At 42.1% G+C, this 18,005-nt stretch overlaps 1 protein-coding gene across 3 annotated transcripts in view; it reads right to left on the bottom strand.

Annotated features, from left to right (window-relative positions):
- Positions 1-18,005, bottom strand: part of PDE6D (phosphodiesterase 6D) — a 54,475-nt gene that overhangs the window by 34,482 nt on the left and 1,988 nt on the right. The window lies entirely within an intron of this gene.

The raw sequence follows: 18,005 nt of genomic DNA, 5'->3' as shown, positions 1-18,005 counted from the left end.
CTAGCATCAGAGGACTCATACCTATAGCAACCACATTCTCTTTAGGCTGAGACCCTATCAAATCTTCCCCTGCATCTGGGGTGCCATACACCGTATGGAACTTGTCTGTGAACACAGCCCGACCACCACTACTGGATCTCCTCAGCTGACAAGAACTGTTACATTTTCCAACCAGTGGAATGTATTTTTGTTTGTTTTAAATTCAGAGGCCAGGCTTGTCAAAATTAACTATGTGATTACAAAATAGAACCCCCAAAAGGGACACGCACACACAGGAAATGCAGATAGACACATGAGCATGTATAAAGGGGTTGGAAAGAATTCCATGAGCCATGCTCTGCTTGTTTTCCCCACTTACTTGAATTCTGCAAGACTATAAGTTTTTGAACAACTTCACATTCTTACACCATGGTGACTTAACTAACTCTCAGTTCTGGTTTCTAATCAGAACAGCAACACTGACATTTCCTTTTGCTTATGTCGGTCAGCAACTGTGCAAGACTTACATCAAGATCCCTGCTGGGAGACAGGAAGCAGGTAATCCAAGAGTCTTAAAAACATTCAATGAACAGGTGGAAGAAAGTGCCTTAGAGAGGATGGTCTCCCCTGGCAGGCTTTCTGCCTGTAAACACGCAGAGCTCCACTGGGTCAGAGCATGCACGAAGTGCTCTCTGTAACAATTCTAGATAAATAACTGTTCATTACAGTTGATCCAAGTAAGAGAATTACATCTACCTCTCCCACCCTCCATTGCACTGTGATTCATTTACTACTTCCTCTGTTTCCAAAATATAGTGTATTAAAATGTCTTCTGCAGGAGAAGATAGCTTGTTTCTGTCCATTTCTTCTGTAAGCTACACATTCTCTGCAATGAGGAACTATTCTCTTCCCTTCCTCTGCATAAACCATCAGACCAGAAAGTTGATTGTATTATTTCTGATTCCATTAGTTGGCTTACTAAATTTTGACCCAATATAAATTTGTAAAACGTGGTCAGATGTACAGCAGCATCCACATAATTATGAAAAAGAATTGTATAGAATATGCATCCAATGCCATGCATTCAGTTCATTAGTGCATGCAGAAGTGGAGGAATAGCTTCATGCTTAGAGCAGTGGGGCCGAGAACCAGGGGAGGCCAGTTTAAAACCCATGATGGCTCCTTGTGATCTTGGACAACTCAATTAACCATCCATTGCCTCAGAATTTAAGCCCACTAGAGACATGGAAAAAAAATCTACTACGCCTAAATATAGAAGGGGGGGGGGGGGGGAGATATGAGCTACATGCGTAAATAAATAACATTGAATTCTCGCATGTGAAAGACAATTGTATAAAAGCCTGTTTTTAGGTGCCAAGAATGCGCCTATTTAGATGAAAAGTAGGTGGCTAGTTTTCTTTATAAATTACTAGCATAACTAGTTAAATACGTATGTGTGTTTTTATGTGCAAGCACTTACATCAGCAAGTGATGATATAAATGTTTATGTTTGTGCCTATATTGGCAAAGTACGGATATAAAATTAAAGAATTACGTCTTGCCTCCAAGTATGTGCATACTTACTGACTAAATGGAGTGGAGGAGTGGCCTAGTGGTTAGAGCACTTGTCTTGCAGTCTAGAGGTGGCACGTTCAAAAACCCCACTGCAGCTCCTTGTGATCTTGGGCAAGTCACTTAACCCTCCATTGCCTCAGATACAAACTTAGATTGTGAGCCCTCCTGGGCAGAGAAATATCCAGAGTACCTGAATGTAACTCACCTTGAGCTACTACTGAAACAGGTGTGAGCAAAATCTAAATAAATAAATAAATTTATGAACAAATATCCCTATAAAACATTTTAACATGTGCAAATAGATATTCATATTTTTAAAATATCTAGCCTGCATTAATAACTGTAAAAGGCTAAAATTAACCAAAAAGAAATCAGAAATGCCTTCCTTGTGCATATTCTTAGAACTCAAGAATCCCCGAGATAAGCACAAAGGATCCTTAGTTCCAAAAAAGTGAAGGGAAAGCGGAGAATGTAAAATTGGAAATAACATGGAAGCAATGCTTCTCATCTGCTGGACCACGTCTAGAGGACTTGAGTCTAGAGATGCCTCAGCACTAATGTGTGCTTAGCGCAAGTTAAAAACCACTACCGCAGGCATGCTCAGGCATCCTGCAGTAGTCTCTGGATTGGCACACGCTTTCTATGTGCTAAAAAACAGATTTTATTTTTTAGCACTGGGGCATGTCTGGGGGTGGAGAGTAGGCATGCACTGTGCTAATCGATTAGCGTGTGGTTAGTACATGAGCCCTTACCACCTAGAAAATAAGGTGCTGGTAAGTGCTCATGCACTAATGGGGAAATTAGTGCATGACCATGAATAGGTAAAATGGGGCCATTTTATCACCACACTAAAGGGGGCTTTTACAAAGCCATGCTAGTGTTTTTAGCTCATGATAAAAGTCAGCTGGTGGAAAACGCTGAGATGCCAGCTGATTTTTATTGTGACCTAAAATGTGGCGAAAACTACGGAGCAGGATCCAGACATTTCTGAGAAGAGAGAAAACCTCTTCCAGGAAGAAAGCGGTCTCTACCTAGCTGCCTTGCCTCGCGGCTTTTGTGAAGGGAGACGGAGGAAAAGGCAATTCGCTCATCTGCTGATTTTAAGCACTGCAAGAGCAGCAAGCTCCTTATCTCACAGCAAGTCGCTGTGGACATTCTGCTGCTGCAGTTATAACTGGCAGGTTCCGGGAGAGATTGTGCACTATATACTTTTTGGAGTGACCATTGTGTGGAGATTCTATCCGTTTGATGACCTATCTAGGAACATTATTGGATGACAGTTTCCTAGACCCCTGACGCAGGCCAGTGAGGCCAAAACACGATTTGTGTTGGGTCACTCTTTTAATTTCCAATAAAGACTATTTTGAACACCAGCCGCAAGAGGTTCCATTGCTCTACTCTTTTCTTGTTTGGTGCCTTCCTTCCAGTGGAGCATTTTGCCTTCTGTTTGTGACTGACCTAAAAACGCTAGCAGAGCTTTGTAAAAGGACCCCTAAAAGTGGCCTCAGCGTGTGGAAAAGCCCTGCACTGGGGACAGCACAGCTTAGTAAAGGGTCCCTAATTTATTAGCTCTTTGAAAGCCTTTTGATGGGTTTCTCAGTAAGCTTTTAGGGGGTGTGCTCTAGCTGTAGTTAATTTTTAGAACCTACTGGCCTTGTGTAATATAAATTATTGGTTATATTTGTACAAAATCTTAGGATAATTTGTATGATGTATGATAACTGTTATATGCCTTAACCTCACTAGTTTAATGATGTCATATTTATTAAACAAACAGTAAAATAAAATTAACTTACCCTAGGCACATATAAATAAGGCATGCAAAAATATGACGAGATCAGCTCTATCTCCTCAGATGATAGGGGCCTTAACTACCATCCATGTTTCTATGGATATAAGTATCTAAATAGCCTTTTTGTGTAATAGGTAGAGAGGCCAGAGCTGGTAACAGACATACAGCCTCATTATCACCTTAGCAATTCTTCAGACTGTTTTCCTTCATTAAATTCTCAACGGGGATCACTCTATGTAATGCATTAATCCCTAAAGCATTTCATGTTGCACTTTCTTGGACTGCAGGGATTCCAACTACATTCCTAACACTTCCTTTGGAAAGAGCACAAGCAGCACTATACTCTACTATGGGAAGAATTTTCTGCCTAAGAGATTTAAGATTCTGCAATAAATGTAAATCACTACACATACCTGTCCCTCCAACTACCGTCTCACCTCCCTCCTACCCTTCCTCTCCAAGATACTTGAACACGCCGTTCACAGCCGCTGCCTTGAATTTCTCTCTTCTCATGCCATCCTCGATCCGCTTCAATCCGGTTTTCACCCTCTTTACTCGACAGAAACGGCACTCACTAAAGTCTGTAATGACCTGTTCCTTGCCAAATCGAAAGGTCACTACTCCATCCTCATCCTCCTCGACCTATCCGCTGCTTTTGACACTGTCAATCATGATTTACTTCTTGCCACACTGTCCTCATTTGGGTTCCAGGGCTCTGTCCTCTCCTGGTTCTCCTCTTCTCTCTCCCATTCGCATGGATCTTCCTCCACCCCCATCCCGCTCTCTGTTGGAGTTCCCCAGGGATCTGTCCTTGGACCCCTTCTTTTTTCAATCTACACCTCTTCCCTGGGCTCGCTGATCTCATCTCATGGTTTTGTTTTTTGTTTGTTACATTTGTACCCCGTGCTTTCCCACTCATGGCAGGCTCAATGCGGCTTACATGGGGCAATGGAGGGTTAAGTGACTTGCCCAGAGTCACAAGGAGCTGCCTGTGCCTGAAGTGGGAATCGAACTCAGTTCCTCAGTTCCCCAGGACCAAAGTCCACCACCCTAACCACTAGGCCACTCCTCCACTCCATCTTTATGCTGATGACACCCAGCTTTCTCTCTCCACACCACACATCACTGCGGAAACCCAGGCCAAAGTATCGGCCTGCTTATCCAACATTGCTGCCTGGATGTCCAACCGCCACCTTAAACTGAACATGGCCAAGACCGAGCTTATTGTCTTCCCACAAAAACCCACTTCTCCTCTTCCTCCACTCTCTATCTCAATTGATAACACCCTCATCCTCCCCGTCTCATCTGCCCGCAACCTCGGAGTCATCTTCGACTCCTCCCTCTCCTTCTCTGCTCATATCCAGCAGATAGAAGCAACAGGTCTTGGCTTTCTCTTTAACATCAGCAAAATTCGCCCTTTCCTCTCTGAGCACACCACCCGAACTCTCATCCACTCTCTCATTACCTCTCGCCTTGACTACTGCAACCCACTCCTCACTGGCCTCCCACTTAACCATCTATCCCCCCTTCAATCTGTTCAGAACTCTGCTGCACGTCTTATATTCCGCCTGAACCGATATGCTCATATCACCCCTCTCCTCAAGTCACTTCACTGGCTCCTGATCAGGTACCGCATACAGTTCAAGCTTCTCCTTCTAACCTACAAATGCACTCAGTCTGCAGTCCCTCATTACCTCTCTACCCGCATCTCCCCTTATGTTCCCACCCGAAACCTCCACTCACAGGACAAATCCCTCCTCTCAGTAACCTTCTCCACAACTGCCAACTCCAGGCTCCGCCCTTTCTGCCTCACCTCACCCTATGCCTGGAATAAACTTCCTGAGCCCTTACACCAAGCCCCCTCCCTGCCCATCTTCAAATCCTTGCTCAAAGCCCACCTCTTCAATGTTGCTTTCGGCACCTAACCTTTATACCTTTCAGGAAATCTAGACTGCCCCGATTTGACTGACTGTACATTTGTCCTTTAGATTGTAAGCTCCTTTGAGCAGGGACTGTCCTTCTATGTTAAATTGTACAGCGCTGCGTAACCCTAGTAGCGCTTTAGAAATGTCAAGTAGTAGTAGATAGAGATATTTAAATACCTCTGTGGTATAAATGCACAGGAGAACAGCAAAAAAGTAGCGAGACCAACACGACACTCCCAAGACACCGTGGGTACGAGTAATAAAATGTTTAATTAGATGAAAATTAAAAAAAGACTTGACATGGAGCCGTGTTTTGGGGAAAAACACCTGCTTCAGGAGTCTGTTTGTTGTGTAAACCAATGAATGGAACACCATAAATGAGGTAGTCAAATCAAGCCTTTAAAAAGGCTAATGACAAATGAATGCGCTTAAAAAAAACAATCATTCAAAACTGGAGCTGAAAACAGCCGCAGTGTCGCTAAACTAGCAGCGTGGAGGAGGCTGTTCTTCTATTTTTATCCACGTAGCGGATCCTGATTCTCCACTCTTTGTTGGTTTTTGTTTTCTCCTTTTCTGAAATGATAAATGCACAGGAGGCAAGTCTCTTTCAACTGAAAGGAAGCTCTGGAATGAGGGGGCATATGATGACGGTGAGAGAGTACTAAAGGAAATAATTCTTCAAGAAAAGAGTGATGGATACATGGAGCGGCTTCTCAGTGGAGAAAGTGGAGATGAAGGATGTATCTGAATTCAAGAAAGTATGGGACAAATACATAAAGTCTCTAAGAGATGAAAGGATAGTAAATGGTATGGATGGGCAAACTAGATAGAACAGGTAGGTCCTGACATTCAGCCAGCAGTGATCAATGTTTTGCTGACCGCTGCCAATATTAAACCTGGAAATTTGGTGCCGGGCCATGTCTGGATTTGAATTTCTGGTATAAGAAGGAGTTGACTAAAACACAGCTAGTTAAGTGTGATATTTGGCATTTAATCAGCTATGAAGAAGCGCATAAAGGTAGGCTTGCCTTTTATGTGGTCACTAGTAAAAAAAAAGGCCTATTTCTGGAGCCAATGAAACGGGCGCTAGCAAGGCTTTCCTCTGGCCCCCCCCACCCAACGCACCTTCGTTGTTAGTGACGGCATTGTGCCGCCGTGGTCGCCGTCGATGTGTGACTCTGCCCCCCCCCAACGCACCTTCGTCGTCAGTGACGCCATTGCGCCGCCCTGGCTGCCGTCGATGTGAGTGAATTGCTCCGCCCTCAACGTCATAACGTTTGACGCAAGGGCGGGGCCCCGAGACTCTGTTTTTCGTGGTTTCAGAGCTTCGAACTTACGAACCTTGGCTTCAGTGACGTCAGACAATAGAATGTTGAGGGTGAGTTTTATATATATAGATCTTAACCAGCTAAGTACCAACTTCATTCCAGAATGCCCCAAAATAGATGGTTTCGGCTTGAGCGCCAACCGTGCATTATCAGCACCACTATCCGGTTAAGTGCCACTGAAAATGACATGCAAATTTCTCCTATCCATTTAAATAATTTTGAATATTGGGCCTATGATCTTTATTTACCATCATTTTTTTAATGTTTCTAAGCATGAGACTGGTACAGACTAGATGATTCATAGCAAGGATAGAAAAGAATGGTAAAAACAGACAAATGTAAGCTGGAAAACAGGTACTCAACTAAGGTGGCATGACTGATAACAATGCTGTATCAGAAATGCTTTGGGATCATGTCTTAGATAATTGTAGAGAGTGAAGAGGTTAGAATCACTTGGGACATTCCCATTCCAAGAAGCCTGAGGCAAGAAAACTAGACAAAATGGTTGAAAGAAATACCATACAATCAAGAACAAAATTCATTGCTCAACTTGCTGGCATACATGTGACCTATACTCAAATGCACAGATGAAATAAAGCAAAAAAAAAAAAAAAAAAGACAGGAAGTAAAACCTCAAAGCTAAACGCCTCCTCCGAGACAAAGTTTCAACAATAGGAACTACAGCAGATACTTATCACAGGCAAACTAACTGTCACTATCAAACAATACAATACAGGTGGGGGGGGGGGGGGGGGGGGGGAGGAGGCCAAATGGCATTAAAATACTCCACCGCAAAAGTATGAATGCTCACAGTATGTCAAACAAAAAAGTCACTGCAAGCCAGTGTGTAATTAAGCGCCAGAGAAGTGGTCACACACACAAAAACCCACACATTATATGCAAAAAGCAAACTTAACTCTGAAGTCTTCAATGCATGCAGTCTAGCCGATAACAGAGGCCCCTCATTTCGCCAAAGTTGTCCCAGGGGTAGAGAAATACACAAGAATGGCACGAACAGAAGTGCCAGTGGCAAGTGATTATTCTGTACTTTGTATGGACAGAATGAAGAGTCTCAAGTACCAAGAAATGATGTAGAGACCAAGAAAATGTGCAATGAGAGACAGAAATTTCTCAACATATTGGGTGCTAAAGGCCTTTTAAAAGAAACTGCCAAGCAGACGTGCACCTTGATAAGTTACCTATACATATTACATCTTATCTCCAGAAGGAAGCTTTCATTGGCACAATGCAAGTACTATGGTGGTGGTCGTGGTGGTGGGGGGAGTGTTAACAATTGTACTCCACAAATTACTTCATGGTATGTGGCAAAACTAAACCCTTTGGGAGAGATTGCCCTGAAAAAGCTTAGAAACAGTGGGAAAGAGTGTAAAGAAATGGTTCACGTATCCCTACTAGATGATCTTCACAGAAACTGAGACAGGGGATTCACTTCGGTGTTAGTAACGCTAGATTTCTCAGCAGATTTTGACACTGTGGATCATGTTATCATGCTAACACAACCGACAGAAACAGGTATCAATGTAACAGTACTTGCCTGGTTCAGATCCTATCTGTCAGACAGGCAACAATCTATAATATTTCGCAACTCATTGCCACCAAGGGCACTGACCTGTGGGGTACCACAAGGATCGACACTGTCACCTATTCTGTTCAATATATACAAGCCACTAGCTGAACTGATTTGGTCAATGGACACTCAGTTCTACATCTACACTGATGATGTGCAGCTACTCATACCCATTGAACCTGACTTACCTACAGCCTTGAATAAACTGATGACCTGTCTAGCATCAATTCAAGAATGGGCTAAACACAACAAGGTTTGCCTGAACCCAAGTAAAACCGAGCTTCTCTGGGTCCCTAACACAAGTGGATACATACCCAACATCAAAATCTATTTTGGGAAGTACAAACTCCTCCTCAAACCACAAGTCAGGAACCTTGGAATACAATTAGATTCAACACTTACTCCGATTCCCCAAATCCAAGCAACCTTCAAAAGCTGCTTCTACTATTTGCGACAGCTACGCTGCCTCTCTCCTTACATCGAAAAGGTAAATCTTATCCCAGTTGTGCATGCCATAGCAACATCAAGACTAGATTACTGCAATGCACTATACAACAGTCTGACTACAAAGGGCCTGCACCAGCTTCAATTGATTTAGAATGCTGCAGCAAGACTCGTAGAAGGTTGCAAGCGATGTTACCACATCACACCATTTTCACAAAAACTTAATTGGCTACCAGTACAATACAAGGCTAAATTTAAAACTCTATGTCTGATCTTCGACCCTTAAAGGAAATGGCCCCGAGTACTTGAAGAACAGGATGACCCCTACACACCGCCGAGGACATGAAGGTCCTCTCAAGGACTATCACTAACCACAGCCTATCCAAAAGACATTACATGATATGATACCCGCAAGCGAACCTTCTCCGGAGTAGCCCCCACACTCTGGAATGCACTCCCTGAAATGCTCCACTTAACACGAGACTGTCTCTACTTTAGGAAGCGGGTGAAAGTCTGGGTCTTCAACCAGGCCTTTAATGGATGAAGTAACTAACTTGTTAGTCTCACTCACACACAAGGAGTGACATAGGCTGCACTTACTGCAGCAGGACATGTTTATCCACTTCTACCCTAGCTGATATAATATTTAACCATCTCTCTGATCTCATGTGCAACTTTCTTTAAATCAGTCACCTTATTTTCTAACTCCTCTTACTCTCTTACCTATCTGTATGTTCCATCTTTGCTTTACCTTTCACTATCAATTAAAATGTTCTATCACGTATTGTGTTGACATTGTAAGTAGTACACTATGCCATACTTTGTATTGTTATGTGAATATTTTTACTGCTGTAATTGCCTATTGCTCCGGTTTGATTTATTCTTACTGTACACCACCGAGTGAATTCCTTCAGAAAGGCGGTAAATAAATCCTAATAAATAAAATAAAAATAAATAACGTTCTTGAGAAATAGCACCTGTCTACAATACAACTCCCTGGCTTAGTCCAGAAACTAAGAGCATGCTAATCAGCTCTTCTCCCATCACCAGATGTCAATATAATCTTCTTAGCAAAGAGAGGCCAGCTTTGCTACTGGTTTACAACTTTTGATGCTTTTGTTTGTTCTTTGTTCATAGATTTCTATATCAGAAAAGTTTGGGGGGGGGGGGGTTGCACTGAAACCAAATCCTGCCTCTCCCTTTTCTAATAGGCATGACAAGTCTTACATGGAAAATGATTTTCTTACGCTAGAAGTAATTTTAGTTTAGTTTATTCCGCACCTGATATACCGCCTTTCTGTAGATACAGTCAAAGCGTTCACATAGACTATTTTTTGCAGGTACTTTTCTGTCCCTAATGGGTCCACAATCTTAAGGTTATTCGTACCTGGGGCAATGGAGGGCCAAGTAACTTGCCCAGGTTCACAAGGAGCTGCACTGGGAATCAAGCTCAGTTCCCCAGGTTTTCAATCCACTGCACTAACCACCAGGCTACTCCTCCACTCTACTACTTATCATTTCTAAAGCGCTACTAGACGTACGCAGCACTGTACACTTGAACATGAAGAGACAGTCTAATTAGGACAAACAAGAGCTAAGGGAATATTAAAGTGAGGATGATAAAATAAGGGCTCTGAACAAGTGAATAAGGATTAGGAGTTAAAAGCAGCATCAAAAAGGTGCAGAGTGAATGCACTTATAGGTCAATAAGAGGTAAATCTACTTTAGTCCCTTCCAAAGGTGCAAGAGTCCTCTCAATAGCAGGTAGAAGAGGCAGGAAGTGTGGAACAGGGCTTAGGAAGGCTAATTGTAGGGCCCTCATACAAATTATATAATCAAGCTTATTTAGGTCTATTCTATAAAGGTAATGTATGTGTGTATCCTCCTTTATTTTCAGAGTCTATTTATAATCTCCACTAGCAACAAACGTTCCCACACAAGTTACACCTACTCCTAGGCTGGTGCAACTTTTTTGCATATACTCTGTATGATATATGCGCGTGTATATCGTAGCTCCACCCAAAACCACATCCCTGAGAACACCTATACAGCTTTGTCCCTAAAGATTTTAGACAGCCGGATGGCATGAGCGAGTACTGTGCAGTATTATAACATTTTCTTTTAAGTTAGTTGGGTGGTAGTAAAATCTGCCCGATGGCTCACCTATTCAAAAAGTACTGGGTAGAAAAGTGCTGTGCATGGTCTATGTAAAAAAGTGCTCATGCTCTTGTCAGCACATGTATTTGTACACGTGCAATATACCCATATGACTATGTCCTGCATGTAAAACATTTTACACATGGGACACGGTTTATAAAAATTACGTCCATGTATCTTAAAATGGCGATCAGTTCTGTCACAAGAAGGATAAAAACACATTGATATGCTATTTTTGTCTTTTGTTGCTCAATAAAACCTTGGTCTGTGCCCTAAGAAAGGCAAGGACAAATCAAACTCGGGTATAAAGTATCACATACCTTGTAAAATGAGTTTATCTTGTAGGGCAGACTGGATGGACCTTTCAGGTCTTTATCTGCTGTCATTTACTATGTTACTCTCTGGGGTTCTACATGGAATGTTGCTACTATTTGGGATTCCAGAATCTTGTAACTCTTTAGGATTCCAGAATCTTCAGAACTTAGTACAAGAGTGCTGGGCAGACTTCTACGGTCTGTGCCCTGAGAATGGCAAGGACAAATCAAACTCGGGTATAAAGTATCACATACCATGTAAAATGAGTTTATCTTGTTGGGCAGACTGGATGGACCGTTCAGGTCTTTATCTGCCATCATTTACTATGTTACTCTTTGGGGTTCTACATGGAATGTTGCTACTAATTGGGATTCCGGAATCTTGTAACTCTTTAGGATTCCAGAATCTTCAGAACTTTTAGTACAGGAACAGTGCTGGGCAGACTTCTACGGTCTGTGCCCTGAGAATGGCAAGGACAAATCAAACTCGGGTATAAAGTATCAGATACCATGTAAAATGAGTTTATCTTTTTGGGCAGACTGGATGAACCATACAGGTCTTTATCTGCCATCATTTACTATGTTACCATGTTTCCCTAATCACATTTTAATACTAGCTACAAAGCCCAACACCATTAGTAGATGCTCTGATAGTGTAGTGGTCTCAAAAGCATGTGTAATCTCTACCATGGTCCTAAAGGTTTTATTGCCTGCAAAGAATGTAGTTGTACTGTGAAACCAATCTACCTATTATTTTCTCTGTGACCTTAAGCAAATCACTAATTTACTAAGCTTTTATTCACATTGACATAGAACAAGGGGGATAAATCTTAGTATATCGGGCTTTTAACCTTCTGCACACTGAATGCTATATAAACAAAACTATCATGACCTTTCAGGAAACAAATTAAGGAGCAGCTTGCAGGCTGGTGGGCCAGTTGCTGGGAGGAGCAGATTTTGAGGGCGGGCAGGCAGTTGGGAGGTAGTTTTTGAGGGTGCTGATAGTTTAGAAAGCGGTGGGAGGCAGTTGCAGGGGGAGTTTGTTTTAAGTTTTGGGTGTGTGGGCAGTTTGCAAAATGGCAGGGCCATGTACGGAATAGGGAGCAGTTGTAGAGGTACTTTTTGGTGTGGTGGCTGGGTAATTATGTGGAGGTTACTTTTTGGGTGTAGTGACAGTTTGTGGGGTGGTAGAGAAGTTGTAGGAGCAGTACTTTTTTTTTTTTTTTTTTGGGGGGGGGGGGGGGGAGTTGGGAAAGAACAGAAGAGGGAGATGCAGTGTAAAAGGAGAGATTCCCTAACTGCTATGTTTCACCATGAGTTTCTATGGTGCAGAAGTTGGAACTCCTTTTACCACAGGAATGCACTGAGCCATTTTGGGTTTTTTTTAGCAGCTTATTTCTCTGGAACCTCAAGTCCAATTTTGCCTATTTTTGAACTGGATATGACTTCAGTAGTTTCCACAAGCTAATTTTCATCCCATGCCATTACATTTTCTGAGAGTTAGTTTGCCTCCAGAGAGACATTTGACCCCTTTTGTACAATTCTTTCCAACTTCTCCATCTTGATCTGCTGGGTTGGAAATCATTTTTTAAAAAAAAGGGCTAGAATACATTGCCGCTTTCATAACAGGAACACACTGACATTTTTTTCTGCCTCGCCTCACCCCATGCTTGGAACAAACTCCCTCAGCCCATACGCCAGGCCCCCTCCCTGCCCATCTTCAAATCCTTGCTCAAAGCCCACCTCTTCAATGTCGCCTTCGGCACCTAACCACCATACCTCTATTCAGGATATCTAGACTGCCCCAACTTGACATTTCGTCCTTTAGATTGTAAGCTCCTTTGAGCAGGGACCGTCCTTCTTAGATAATTTGTACAGCGCTGCGTAACCCTAGTAGCGCTCTAGAAATGTTAAGTAGTAGTTAAAGCATTATCTTTCCCCAGTTTGAGACCCTTTTCTTTTAAAGGATAAATAAAGGGGGATCCAAAAGCAGAGCCTCCAAATAAAGAAAAATCACCTTCAGTTATAGCAACACACTGGAAGGAAGGGTTTTGAAAGCTCATATGCAACATAGTCTTTTGGATAACTGGTATATGATACCAATATCACTTATCACAGCCTGCAAAGAGGTCAGTTTTCTTCAGAAGCAACCGTTACTAGAATTCAACACTTTATTTCACACATCCCTGCAGAATCCAGAAAATTATAAACAACTAGCCGTTAAGTCTGTAAAAACGGGCGAAATTTTCCGCAATCCTCCTTGCTGCCGCTCCCTCCCTCCTCCGTGCCAGGCCCCCTGCACTGACCTGACAGCACCTCTCACCGCCGTGTGAAAGCGCTGTCACTCAGGTCAGTACAGGGGGCCGGATACGGAGGGGGGCGGGAGCGGCGGCGGGAATGGTGGAGGTTGTTTCGCGCAATGTTCTTTTCCAGGCGGCAGCGGCGGCGACATCCGACAATTCGACTCCGTTTCCCTCTCTGTTCCGCCCTCTGACGTCATGACATCTTGACGCGAGGGCGGGACAGAGAGGGCAGTCTGTACTGCACATTTGCAAGTGAGTACGGTCACTTGCCATTTATATGTTTGATTCCATTAAGGTAGCTGACATATCAGGTCATCTGCCTGATTCCTCTTAATGCTCAGTTGCTGCCCAGGAAGAAACATGTATTAGCCAAGGCAGTATTTCTTCTACAGGTTTCAACACTTTCCTTTTGGTTTAGATACTTACAGTATGCTAGGCAAATTTCCTTACCACCAGTGGGTTTTTTTTTGTCTGTTTATTAAGCATGGAAACAATTAGTATACCTCAGCTGTTAGTGCTCCACAACTTCTCTCAACTTTTTCCAACTGTTAAAGCAAACGTCACATGTAAAAATAATTATGAATAATGTGAATGAAAATTGCACTGCAATATTCCCTATCAAATAAAGGGCTCCTTTTACAAAGCTGCGCTACTAGCAAAGCGCTGAATATGAAGAAGCCCATTCTATTCCCATGAGCGTTTTTGCATTCAGCACGTCGCTAATCAGGAGCGCAGCTTTGAAAAAGGAGCCCAGAGGATTTTTGTAAAAAATACCATAGAAATTCTTGTGAATTATGATAAAGATTTTGAAAATCTAATTGTAAATCGACAAAATATCCAACTTTCGTAAATCCCTGAAGACGTACCTCTTCAATAAGGCCTACAAAAAGAATCCATAGCTCAACCATACCACCTCACCAATCCACTCTAATCCGAAAATCATCTTTCTATACCTATTTTCTTAACACTTCTTTCTATCCTTAATCTCTTTGCATCAACAATTGTATCTGATATCCTGGAATGGAAATACCATAACAGACCCCTGTAAGCCACATTGAGCCTGCAAATAGGTGGGAAAATGTGGGATACAAATGCAATAAATAAATAAATAAAATAAATAAACAGTAAAATTCTTAAAAAAATAAAATATATATATTTTGGAGATCAGAACATTATTCACAGAAACATAGTAGGACCAAATGTACTAAGCATTTTCCCCCACACATACAAAATGGGCAAAACTTCTTCGTACATCTGTAGTACATCTGATTCTAAGGGCCTTGTTTACTAAGGTGGGCTAGCGTTTTTATCATGTGCTGTGTAGATGCCCATAGGAATATTATGGGCATCTATACGGTTAGCGCACGCTAAAAATGCTAGTGCGCAGCTTAGTAAACAGGGCCCGAAATGTATAGCTCTGAACCAGCAGAATATAATACAAATTTAAAACTATTATCTCATATGTGTAGGTGTTCAATGAAGCCTTTCAGGCAAACTCTTTCAGAGCATAGTACAAACAGAACCTGCTGACAACGGAAACAAATGTTAAGAGACTGAGGAAAGAGCATAAGTCAAAACTTCTGGAACTGAAAGTTACAGGGCGAAAGTGAATTATGTTCTACTTACTGAAATGTAAATTAAAAAAATTATCTCTTTAGAAAATTGATTTTATACCACAACACATTTATCTAAGATTACTGCAAGGCAAGATTTTAAAGCCTAAAAAAATTCCACTGCAGTATTAAAGTAAATCAGAAAAGACTTACACAGCAGTTTCCTTCTTGTTGGCCCCAAAAGGACCAACAAACAGTAGTTGGACACTAGCACCTAGCATCTCTGAGAAGAGAATTATTACCTAAAAAGCCAGCATAAAAAAGGCGTCCACAGCTGTGCAGGATACAGGTAGGTCTTTTAGTCAGTTCCGATGTCGAAATTTGACAAGAAAGCGGAGGTATTAGACTAAGGGGGGGGGGAGTTATCAACATGAGCTACTGTTAAGTCAGGTTATTTTAGCAGATTCCCACTTTATGCAATGAGACCCTGTACTAAAATACCCCGACTTAACAGTAGTCCACACTGATAACCCCCCTCCCCTCTAAGTTTTATAGCAGGGCAAATAAAGCATCCAAAGGAAGCAGAAAAGGCAGCCTTACAACAAAAAAACCTGTAACATGTTTCTGAAATACTCATCTGCGAATTACAGGAGGAACACACTTTTCATCCACACATAATGTCATGCACTTAAAATATAATGCGCCAAAAATGATAAATTTTAGCATTTAGAAAAAGTGGTGCACTGAAAATAAACAGATTCCCTTTTCTGTTAGGTAATAAGGTATTCTTGCAGTGAGTATAAGCCCCTGGAGATTCAAATATACACCAAACGGATAGGATAGAGGCTTCTTTTTATTTCTATATAGAAAACAGAGGAGCAGTAAGAAATCCTGTCCTAAATAAACATTTTCTGAACCACATCAGCATTCTGAGTAGTTTATAAAGGGGACTGTTCGAAATAACTCTAGGCTATTACTACTATAGTACACTACACTAATTATTATTAGTAGCAAATAAGCCCAGTGCATAAAGAGGGCTCTGCAGTAAATGAGCGTTAATGAGTATTAGCACACAGGTATGCAGAAGTACCTTTTCAGTGCATGTTTAGAACATCAATTCCTAATCTAGTCCTTGGGATGCACTGGCTAGGTGTGACCCAAGGACTGGACCAGAACCACAGCTTTAGAGGGAAGAATTCTATCTGCTGCACAATATATTATCAGTCTCATGGATAAGATTAAAGTGATTTTCTCACTTATTCTCAGATTTATGAAATGTATAATGCTGTAAAGTAAAGCAACAAATGTCCCCAATCAATTGTTTACTCTCCATCTCCAATTGTCTGCCCTCACCCTAAGGTCGATGCAGAAAGCCACACAGTCGAGCTGCGTGCCAATGGCTAAGCTTCTACTGTGAGATTAGCGGTAAAATATTCCACAGTGACACTGTAAGCTAATGAGATGCAAATTCAAAGCCAGCAGAACTTGTGCACTAATCAGGTAAAGCGTGCAAGACACATGAACACAAAGGTTCTGCAGCAAGGGCAGCTTCGCTGTGCACATGTTCAAAAACAAAAGAACAGCTGGAATACTGTTCTGCACGTTAATATTAGCCTCACTAAAACTTCATGCACATAAAAGTTTTGAGAGATTAATATTTATGCCCAGAACAATATGCATAGATGTGTGCTGGTACTTTAATTTTCTTTGGACACACACACAGTGAAGCTGCTACTTCCATTCTGTCTTTTAAAGTTGCAGGTATATACGGTCACAAAAAGGAAAAACTGGCAGTAAATCCTCTTGACTAACCCTTCTTTGCAGCCATGGAGCAGGTGATGAATTTCTTGTGATGCATATATTAAAATCCTGTTTACTTCTGTGCACTGCAGAGAAACACCTAATGGCCTCATTACTATTCATTTTAAAATAACACGTGTGTGACATGCTACAGTGAACTACTTTCTGCATCATGTGGCCAGTAGCATGTGCACAGAACACTCATTAACCACTTGCTTCTGATGTGCTAGCTTTCTGCGTAGGCCCAGGGCTTCACAAAACCTGTCTAGGGACAACCCCCTCCTCTCAATCATGTTTTCAGGACAGCCACAATCAATTTTCATGCAATAAATCTGGATACACTGGGTTTGCAATATATGCAAATTTATCTCAAATATTCATTGGGGGCATCCTTTGCATATACAAAAACATGGACTGATGAGACAAAGTCAGCACGGATTTAGTGAAGGGAAGTCTTGCCTCACCAATCTAATGCATTTTTTTGAGGGGATAAGCAAACATGTGGACAATGGGGAGCCGGTTGATATTGTATATCTGGATTTTCAGAAGGCGTTTGACAAAGTGCCGCACGAAAGACTCCTGAAGAAATTGCAGAGTCATGGAATCGGAGGTAGGGTATTATTATGGATTAAGAACTGGTTGAAAGATAGGAAGCAGAGAGTAGGATTGCGTGGCCAGTATTCTCAGTGGAGGAGGGTAGTTAGTGGGGTTCCGCAGGGGTCTGTGCTGGGTCCGTTGCTTTTTAATGTATTTATAAATGACCTAGAGATGGGAATAACTAGTGAGGTAATTAATTCGCCGATGACACAAAATTATTCAGGGTCGTCAAGTCGCAGGAGGAATGTGAACGATTACAGGAGGACCTTGCGAGACTGGGAGAATGGGCGTGCAAGTGGCAGATGAAGTTCAATGTTGACAAGTGCAAAGTGATGCATGTGGGTAAGAGGAACCCGAATTATAGCTACGTCTTGCAAGGTTCCGCGTTAGGAGTTACGGATCAGAAAGGGATCTGGGTGTCGTCGTCGATGATACGCTGAAACCTTCTGCTCAGTGTGCTGCTGCGGCTAGGAAAAGCGAATAGAATGTTGGGTGTTATTAAGAAGGGTATGGAGTCCAGGTGTGCGGATGTTATAATGCCGTTGTATCGCTCCATGGTGCGACCGCACCTGGAGTATTGTGGTTCAGTACTGGTCTCCGTATCTCAAAAAAGATATAGTAGAATTGGAAAAGGTACAGCGAAGGGCGAC

The sequence above is a fragment of the Microcaecilia unicolor genome, chromosome 10 (genome assembly GCF_901765095.1).
Source record: "Microcaecilia unicolor chromosome 10, aMicUni1.1, whole genome shotgun sequence".
NCBI lineage: Eukaryota > Metazoa > Chordata > Amphibia > Gymnophiona > Siphonopidae > Microcaecilia > Microcaecilia unicolor.
The sequence above is the reverse complement of the archived record's forward strand: the minus strand, read 5'-3'. Positions and strand labels throughout refer to the sequence as shown.